We start from the raw sequence: 10240 nt of genomic DNA, 5'->3' as shown, positions 1-10240 counted from the left end.
CGGTAAAGCAATTAGATCACAAAATACATAACTTAACATACTTGTCATTCATCAAAACCTGAGTTAGATCGTTAGTGCAAACCACACCAACAATCTCCCCCTTTTTGATGCAATGACAACCTGAGTTAAGTTAAAAAAAAAAGGAAAAATAAAATACACACAAAATGATTCTAAGAGAAGCAAAAAAATGAGTTAGTTAGTTTCGTTCTCTTTATCATTTTTAGGGTTAAGTTATTCTGATTTTCTTTTATTTTCTAACTTAATCCCTATTCCTCCCCCTTTGACATTCATCAAAAAATATGAGTAGATAAATGACAAATAAGATGCAACGCCCCAGCCCGGGCAGGCCCCACCCGGACCGAACCGGGAACGCCACCAGAATTACCCATCGGGTTGACGACTAACTCCACAGACCACCGGAGGTCCTTTCAGCATGCTTTGTCTTCACTCGCACGCACCCTGGAAAACTTCCCAGGAGATCACCCATTCTCAGATTTCTCCAAGCCAAGCACGCTTAACTTTGGAGTTCTTAAGTTTGGGCTTCCGAAAAGGAAGGTGCACCTTGGTGATATGGATAGTACCATCTAACCTTTTAAGTCATACTTAACCAGAATCTCAGAACCGGGGTATTACATAAGAATAAAATAATCAGTGAGAATAACAAAAAAAAATTTAACACAAGAGAAACTTTCAGGATTACTAGGGACAGGAGTTAAAATTTTTATAAACCATTTTATTAAAAAAAAAAATCCAAAGTAAAAACAACGTTCAATATATGTTTAAAATAGTTTTTAAAACACTTGTAAAGTTTAAAGTTGAAATAGTTTTGAAGAATTTTAGTGCAATGAATTTCAAATTATCGTAAACAAGAGTTTGAAAATATTTTTAAGATTTTGATAGTGGTTGTATTATATTTTTTTTAACCCACTTGCAGAAAAAATGTTGGTAACATAAATTGAAAAAGTAATATTTTTCAAATATATATTTTTAAAAAATTATATGTGTGTTTTCGAAAACATTTTTCAAAGTATATATAAAGTAGTTTTCAAAGACACTTTGTATTAAAATCATTTTAAAAATTAGTTTTAAATATCCTTTCCTTGAATTTGATATTAAAAATAATCTAAACACCTAGAAGGTGTCCTTCCATGTCTAAACATTAGTTACTAACTAACTATCAGAAGATAGCAGTGTTTACTTAGTTAGTCAAGTTAAGTATATGTGTCCAGTTAGTATTTAACTAAGATGGATTACTTAACTTGATCACTGTAATTTGATATTTCTCACCCAAACTTGTTTTGATGCACAAATATAAGCATCTTAAGTCCAGATAATTTGTCTATGCATCTCACGCCGTTCTGAGTTTTGGAATGCACAATCAAGGTAAGCCTAGTGTGTTGTGATATGCTCAAGTCCTAGATCTATAGGAACATGCTTTCTATGGATCTTATCTAAACTAAGGCTAAAATCAATTTTGAAAGTCTAAGAAAATGGGAATTTTAAGAAAATAAAAGTAAAAGATTTTTCCTTAGAATTTATAATTTTTAAAGAAAGAAAAAAAATAGCAGCCCTATTCTATAAAACACATTCCTAGTTGTCATCGTAGGTTGCTAAATTCATTTTTAGGGAGTGATTTGGTGAAGATGTTAGCTAAATTTGACTTAGATTCAATATAATTAAGTTCAATATCTCCTTCAGCGACATGATCCCTGATAAAGTGATGTTTTATTTCAATGTATTTAGTTCTTGAATGATGCATTGGAAGTTAAGTATAGTAGGCTTCCTATGGTGCTTCTATAATATTTAAGGTCTATAAGTTTTCCATTTTGATCACTGTCTAGAGTTATATTGGAGGTCATGGGAGTTTTAATTTCTTTTGAGTTTTCCATACTAAATTTCTTAAGTAATTCAAGTGTATATTTTTATTGATAAACATAGTTACCTTCATTTGTTTCTTTGATTTGTAGACCTAGGAAGAATGTTAGTTGTCCTACAAGACTCATTTCAAACTCCTATTCCATTAGCGTTATGAATTCTTGTAACAATTTGAGTTAGTTGATCTAAATATTATATCATCCACATAGACTTGAGCTATAAGTTTATCTTGATTAATTACTTTTACAAAAAAGGTTGGGTCTATTTGACCTTGTTTGAAGCTTTTTGAGATTAAGTATGTGGTCAGCCTTTCATACCAACCTTTGAGGTCTATTTTAGGCCATATAAAGCTTTCTTTAATTTGAACACATGATTAGGGTATTCTAAGTCTCCAAACCCGGGGGGTTGACCTACATACACCTCTTCCTTAATCAATCCATTTAGAAAGGCTGACTTAACATCTATTTGATATAATTTGAATCCCTTATGGGCTGCATAACTCAGTAACATTCTAATTGATTCGAGTCTAGCAACTGGTGAATATGTTTCATCGTAGTCAAGTCCCTCAACTTAGTTGAATCCTTTTGTTACTAATCTGCCCTTATTTCTAACAACTTCCCCTTTTTCATTTAATTTATTTCTAAAGATCCACTTGGTTTCAATTATCCTTTTATTTTCTGGTAATGAAACTAAATCTCATACTTCATTTCTTTCAAATTGGGTTAGTTTCTCTTGTATGGCTAAAATCCAATCTGGATCACTTAATGATTCTTCTATTATTTTGGGTTCGATGTTAGAGATTAAAACTATTTGACTTAAGTTTCAAAAGGCTGATCTAGTTTAGACTCTTAGGTTTGGATCACCAATTACTTGGTTAAGTGGATGGTTTGGGTTAACCCTTATGGTTCTAGTTTGTTGTTCTTGAGGTTGATGTTCTTCTTCATCACTTGCTCCCCCTAAAATAGTGTTACCTCTAACAAAGTCAATTGGTTGATTATGAGTTTATTCTAGGTTCAAATTGGATTCTTTAAATTTTATATTTGTGGTCTCTTTGATTCTTAGTGTAACCTTATTATATACTCTATAACCTCTACTATTTAATGAGTATCCTATAAAGATTCTATTTTTTATTTTTGAGATAAATTTTCATAAGTGTTCTCTTATGTTTATTATGTAGGCTGGGCATCCAAATACTTTAAAGTATTTAATATTATGTTGTTTATTATAATAAAGTTCAAATGAAGTCTTATTATAAGTTTTATTTATTGTGGTTATGTTTTGTACATAGCGGGCTGTGCTAACAGCTTCTGCTCAAAAATATTTTAGAAGTTTGTACTCATTTAGCATTGTCCTGGAGGCTTCAAGTAGAGTTCTATTCTTTCTGTCTACTACTCTATTTTTTTGGGGTGTTTTAGGGCATGACAATTCGTGATAATTGTTTGTGCGGGAAATATCGACGATCAAACCTATGTTTTGATTATGTCAAAAGGTTCAAAGTTAAGATGTTTTGTTATCTGATATGTTGAATGAGCTTTGCAGGAAAAGTCCTAAGTGTACTTAGGCAAAAGCCCTAACTGCGGTTAGGCAGGTGGAAAACCCTAGGGGGTGGTAACCCTAGGTGAAGAAAAGTCTTAGCTACGATTAGGCCAAGGGAAAATCCTAGGGGCGGTAACCCTAGGTCTTAGGGGGTGGTAACCCTAGGCGAAAAGTCTTGGCGGGTCAAGGTCTTCGGGTAAAAGTCCTAGAGTCAGAAACTCTAGGTGAAAATCCCGGTGTCGCGGATCTGGTGGAAAGTCTGGGCGGGTCGTGGAGCGGACGTCCAGCGGAAAGACCTGAGAACTCGGGCGCTGAGCAAAAGTCCAGTCGATTTGGAGGATCAAACTGACAACAGGTATACTCTCTTGAGTGGAGTAGGTAAGGACACGTTCCCCGCCGAGGGAACAGTAGACGTCGGTTTGACCTAGGATTTTCGATCGGAAATTCGAAGTCAGAACCAGACAGTCCGGAGACTGTCAAATACTTCTAGTATCATGTTTATAGTATGCTAACTTTGTTTTGCAGGATATGTTGTTGTTTTGTGGACTAACGTATCTTGCATGACGTAAAAAGAACTCAAATCCCCAGATGAACAGCGTCCGGGGCGCCTCTATGGAGCTTGGAGGTGCCTCGGATGCTTTGGCAGAAGCTGCGCAGAAAGCCAGGTTGAAGGCACCCTCATGGAGAGTTGAGGCGCCTCGAACGGCCTTGAAGGCGCCCTCTATGGCATTGGAGGCGCCCTCAAGAGGATAAGCTACAGGAGTTGCGGATCTTATCCTCGCTGCAGACTCGGACCATTGGAGGCGCCTCCATGGACGTTGAAGGCGCCCTCAATGGGCTTTATATAGCAGTCTCGACCAGCAGCAAAGGACAACACCTTCTAAGCAATCCTTCTTCAGCTCATTGCTAACGAGACGATCCGGCTGAGCTACAACAAGACACCAACGACTAGAAGCTTCGAATTTGCGATTCCTTTGTAGTCGGTATAATTTCTTTACAACATTCTAAATTGTAAGACTCTTTTGTAAGATTTCCAAACTGATAGTGAATTGCCCAAAGTAAACACTCAACAAGTGTGGGCCATGGAGTAGGAGTCACCACAGGCTCTGAACTAAGTAAAACCAACCTGTGTACTTGGCGTGTTTTTCTTGTGTTGTTTTCTTTTATTCCGTTGTGTTTACTCGATTGCTTTAAAAATGAAAGTGAAAGCCACGAGCGCTATTCACCCCCCCTCTAGCGCTTTTCGATCCAACAATTGGTATCAGAGTGAGGTTGCTCTGAATTGGTACAACTACTGTTCGTGCATTTTTTCGGCACTTTTTTCGTTCATTTTTGGTACACCTTTCATTTTTTCCCTCCAAAATTATTTTCGAAAAACTCTTTTTCATCTTTTCACCATTGGTTGGCATTAGCGAAATATCGCATTTTCAAAAGTGTGAAATAATATTTTTTTAATATTTTATTATTATTATTTTTCTCGAAATTAGTGAATTGTTATTTTTATCTTTCTCCCATACTACTAATCCAAGACCAAGTCTTGGAACATTTGTTTTTATTTTTTTGTGTGCTGGATCATCAATGGCCCATCAAGAAGGCTACAGCACAGCCCGACCTCCGCTCTTCACCGACGAAGATTTCGGCTACTGGAAAGGTCGAATGGAGTCATACCTCCAAACCCAGTTTGAAATGTGGATGATTATTCAAACTGGGATCTCGCTTCCACTCGACGGCTCGGGAAAACTGGTACCATGCGAGAACTGTGATGCAAGCACAATAAAGAAAGTCGAAGCCAATGCCAAAGCAACCTGCACCCTCTAATGTGGATTAACGAAGGAGGAGCTGAACCGCGTCGGCCCGTTCTCGAGCGCCAAAGAATTGTGGGAAAAGTTGATCGAGTTGCACGAGGGCATGCCCGACACAAAGGTAAGTAAGCGTGACTTACTATTTAATAAATTATATAATATTAAAATATAGAAAGGTGAGACGGCTAGCTAGCTTCATGCCTGTATACAAGATCTGCTCAACGGACTCCACGCAATCGGACAGAAAGTGGAGAACCGCGATGTCCTAAGGTACACCCTAAATGCCTTTCCGAGGAATACCTTGTGGGCATCCATGGTCGATGCTTACAAGGTATCTAAGGATCTATCTTTAATTAAACTAGACGAATTATTTTCTGAATTTGAATTGCATGAACAAATTAACGCTCGATCGGCCGAGAAGGGTATTGCTTTAATTACAGGTACAAGCAGAACCCGGGAACCTAAAGCGAAGCGCAGAACCGAACCTGAGTCCGAAGAAGAAACGGGCTCAGAAGACGACGAGGAGATTACTGCTGAACTAGTAAAGCTCGTACGGAAGATGTACAAAAAGGAAAAGGCGACTCAAATGAACACGAAGGTCAAGACTGGAGTTACATGTTACAGCTGCAACCAGAAGGGACACTACAAGCCAGATTGTCCAAACCAGAAGCAACGAAGAAGGAAGGTGTTGAAGGCAACATGGTCCGAGTCATCAGACAAATCCGAATCCGGTGAAGAAGAGCAAGCAAGTTTCCTCGCTTTACCAGTACAAGCACATGTTGTCAAAACCGAGTCCGATTCAGAACTTGAGAGTGAGTCAGAAACCGACTCCGAACGAAGCCACGGATCCGTATCCATTTCCGAAGGACCCAAACCCACTGTAAGCTCCTTAATTTCTAATATAGATAATTTAGAAAATTTAGTTTCTTATTTATTAAAGAAATTGTCTAAATCCAACGTCCGGGTCAAGTCACTCCAAAAGGAGGTAACAACCCTTAAGGAAGCGACTGACTCGAGTCCTTTGACTGAGCCAGTTCAAATTGGAAGTTCAACTCAAGTCCAACAACTTGAGGAAGAAAATTTCAATTTGAAGACTCAAGTTAAAGAACTCAAGGACACGTTGGAACGACTTACCTTGGGTTCCAAGAATCTTGATCTGATTCTTGAAAAACAGTGAGCCGTTTACAACAAATCCGGACTTGAATTTAAGGCCAAACACAAATACAAGTCGTACTTATCACGTGTGAATAGAAATAATTGAAACTTAGTCCAAGCATGGGTCCCCAAGTCAAACCTGACTAATTAAGTCAGACTTGGATACTATTGGGTCTCCAAGGATCAAATCTATTACCTTGATAGACCATATCGAGGCTATGATCCAGGGGGAGCCAATAGAAAGACCATTTTTAGTATTGTTTGATGATTGTTGTTACTACTTTTTATTATACATGCTTAGACTAGGATAGTTAAGGGTCTAGGCATGATTTACACTTGACTAGTTAGATCTAGGAGTTAAAATAAGGAAAATAAATATTCAATTTCTTTGAAAGGCTTTGTCTAGAAGTGGTGGATGATCTCATACCCAAGAAAGCCTAGTGCCTCGCGTACAGCCTGAAAGTCGATGTTCGAAATAAATATTTAATTAACTTATCTTAAAACCTGAGTCTAACACAAATGTAAATCAATCCTTAGATGAAATTTAAATTAAAAATTAAAATTAATCATCTCACAAAATTATTAAGGTTCCCTGATTGATAATCTAGAAAGGGTGAAATGGACCTAGGATTAAAATAGTTAATCAGATCAATTAAGATTAACTTAATTAATTTTGAAAAATTAATGTTATTTAATTCTATAATTAATTTTAAAATCATTTTTAAAATATTACTTAATTTTATAATTAATTTTAAAATGATAATTACTTTCAAATCATTATCATAATTAATTGATTTAATTTTAAAAATCTTAATTAATTGTAACTTTAAGTATCATTTAATTAAGCTTCAAAATTATTATAAAATCATTAATTTTAAAAAAGTTAATTATTATTAAGTTTCAAATCATATGAAATCTTAATTAATTTCAAAAAGTTAATTATTATTTTTCAAATCATAATTTCAAATTATTAATTCTTAGACTTTCAAAATCGTAATTATTATTCAAATCAATTTTCAAATTACAATTAATCAATGTTAATAATTTTTTTCAAAATCCTCAAAATTTTAATTACTTATTCATTTTTTTAAAATAAAGGAATTTTTTAAAATTCAAACTTATATTCTATATTTCAATTTCAATATTTTTAAATATTGGTAAAATCAAGATAAAGTTAACTCCGTCTTACGCTGAACATACTTGATAATCAAGAATGGATGAGATGGAAAATTAGGAAAATGAATAATGATCTTTATGTTTTATTTACTTATGCTTGGACTCTAGGACTTTAATCCTTCTTGGCTGACATTAATTAAGGGGGAGTGGAAAAATAAATTTTTTTTAAACCAAGTTAGTTTTAAAAGTTTTTTTTTAAAATAATAATAATAATAATAATTTTCAACTTGGATTTGAAATAATAAAAATTATTTTCGACTTAGCTTTGAATTATTAAATTTTTTTTTTTTACTTAGCTTTGAATTAAAAAAAAATATATATTTTTGACTCGGCGTTTAATTAAAAATTATTTTTGATTCGTTTTTAAGCTTAATATTGAATTAAAAAAAGGCTTAATATTTAAACTTAGTGTTTATCAAAAGTATTTTTATCAAAGTTTTTTTTTAACTAAGTTTTTTGTGAATTTTTTAAAGTACTTACCTGCACCTCTTTCCACATCTTTTAAAGCTAAGTACTAAACTTATCAAAGTTTTTTTTAAGGCTAAGTATTTTTTCAAGCTAAGTACTTAAATATGCCTTTATGAAAAACCCCCTTAAGCTAAGTACTTAATCAAATTTTCTTTTAGAAACTAAGTACTTAACCAAGTTTTTTTCTCTAACTTTTTCTTTTCAAAAACAATTATTCTCAAAGCGTTTTAAAATTAACTAAGTATTTTCAGAGCTAAAAATTTGCTAAGTGCTACCCTTCAAGGGGAGCTCAGAGTTGCATAGAATAATTATTTTTCTATTCTCTTTATGAATTTTCTTTTTGATTTATGTCAAAGGGGGAGAGAAAAGTAAAAGTTAAGTAAGGGGAATATAAGGAAATTTAGGAAAAAAATTTTAGCACAAGGAAGTTTTTTTATGAATTTTTTTTACATTATTGCATTTCTACTTATGCTTCCTTATATTACTGTTATGTTTTTACTTAACTTTGAACCGTGTTGCCATAATAAAAAAAGGGGAGATTGTTGGCGCGGGAAGCATCGACGATTGAACCTATGTTTTGATTATGTCAAATGGTTTAAATTTAAGGTGTTTTGTTATCTGATATGTTGAATGAGCTTTGCAGAAAAAGTCCTAAGTGTACTTAGGCAAAAGCCCTAACTGCGGTAAGGCAGGTGGAAAATCCTAGGTCCTAGGGGGTGGTAACCCTAGGTGAAGAAAAGTCCTATCTGCGGTTAGGCAAAGGGAAAACCATAGGGGGCGGTAACCATAGGTCCTAGGGGTGGTAACCCTAGGTGGAAAGTCTTGGGGGGTCGAGGTCTTCGGGCAAAAGTCCTAGAGTCGGAAACTCTAGGTGAAAATTCCGGTGTCGCGGATCAGGTGGAAAGTCTAGGCGGGTCGCGGAGTGGACGTCCAGCGGAAAGATCTAAGGACTCGGGCGCTGAGCAAAAGTTTAGTTAATCTAGAGGATCGAATTGGTAACAGGTATACTCTCCTGAGTAGAGTAGACGAGGATGCGTTCCCCGCCAAGGGAACAGTAGGCGTTGGTTCGACCTGTTGGTGCAGTTAGCACTAACGATTTAACCCAGGTTTTGATGAATGACAAATAGGTTAAGTTAGTTTTGTTGTTGTCTGACACTTTGATCGAGTGTGCAGGAGAAGTCCAGACAGGTCGACGGGCTGACCGGATGTCTGGCACGAAGTCCAGCTAGGTCAACGGGCTGACCGGATAGCTGGCAAGAAGTCCAAGCGGGTCGACGGGCTGACCGGACGCTTGGCGAGAAGTCCAGCTAGGTCGACGGGCTGACCGGATAGCTGGCGAGAAGTCCAAGCGGGTCGACGGGCTGACCGGATGCTTGGCGAGAAGTCCAGACGGGTCGACGGGCTGACCGGACATCTGGCAGGTAAGTGAGGTAAGTCACTGGAGGGGAGTGACTGTGAGGACGCGTTCCCGGGAAGGGGACATTAGGCGTCGATCCGGCTTAGGTCCATTTCGGATGTCTAAGTCGAGATCGTGACTAGATTCTGGTCTCGAAAAGACGGAATCTAAGTCATACTCTTTTTTATCCATCTGTTAAACTTTAACTGTGCTAACAATCTGTTTTACAGGATACATATTTGCCTCTGACTAACTTTGTTTTGCACGAAAAGGGAGTTTTCTGAAACAAGGTGGTCCTGGCGCCCAGAAGGCGAATTCTATCCAGCCGAGTCGTCGCCACGTGGAGCATCATGGTTTGTGCAGCTACGTCACATTCCAGGCGCCCGGAAGGGATCCAGGCGCCTAGAACAGCATATAAAAGAAGCCCCAGACAGGAGCTTCAGAACAATCAATTTTTACTGAGAACTCTTCTACTGCTGGTCTTGCTGCTCGACGTTCAAGTGCGACGTCAACAACGCTCCGACAAAAGTGCTCCTCCGGTTTTTATTTAATTTTCTTTGTCGGTATTGCTTTATTGTCACTAGCATTTCCTGTACTTATTCTGTAATCACATTTCGACTTGTTAGTGATTGCCCAACGAAAGTGGTCAAGGACCACGGGCCTTCGAGTAGGAGTCGTCACAGGCTCCGAACGAAGTAAAAACATCTGTGTCTATTTTATTTTTCCGCTGCGTTTAAACTCTTGTTTTTCGAATCGATATTCACCCCCCCTCTATCGAATCTAACGGTCCTACACGACCTAGGGTTTCCGGTCGAAAATCCGAAGTCAGAAC

The sequence above is a fragment of the Zingiber officinale genome, chromosome 7B (assembly GCF_018446385.1).
Source record: "Zingiber officinale cultivar Zhangliang chromosome 7B, Zo_v1.1, whole genome shotgun sequence".
NCBI classification, from domain to species: Eukaryota; Viridiplantae; Streptophyta; class Magnoliopsida; order Zingiberales; family Zingiberaceae; genus Zingiber; species Zingiber officinale.
Note: the sequence above shows the minus strand (reverse complement) of the source record.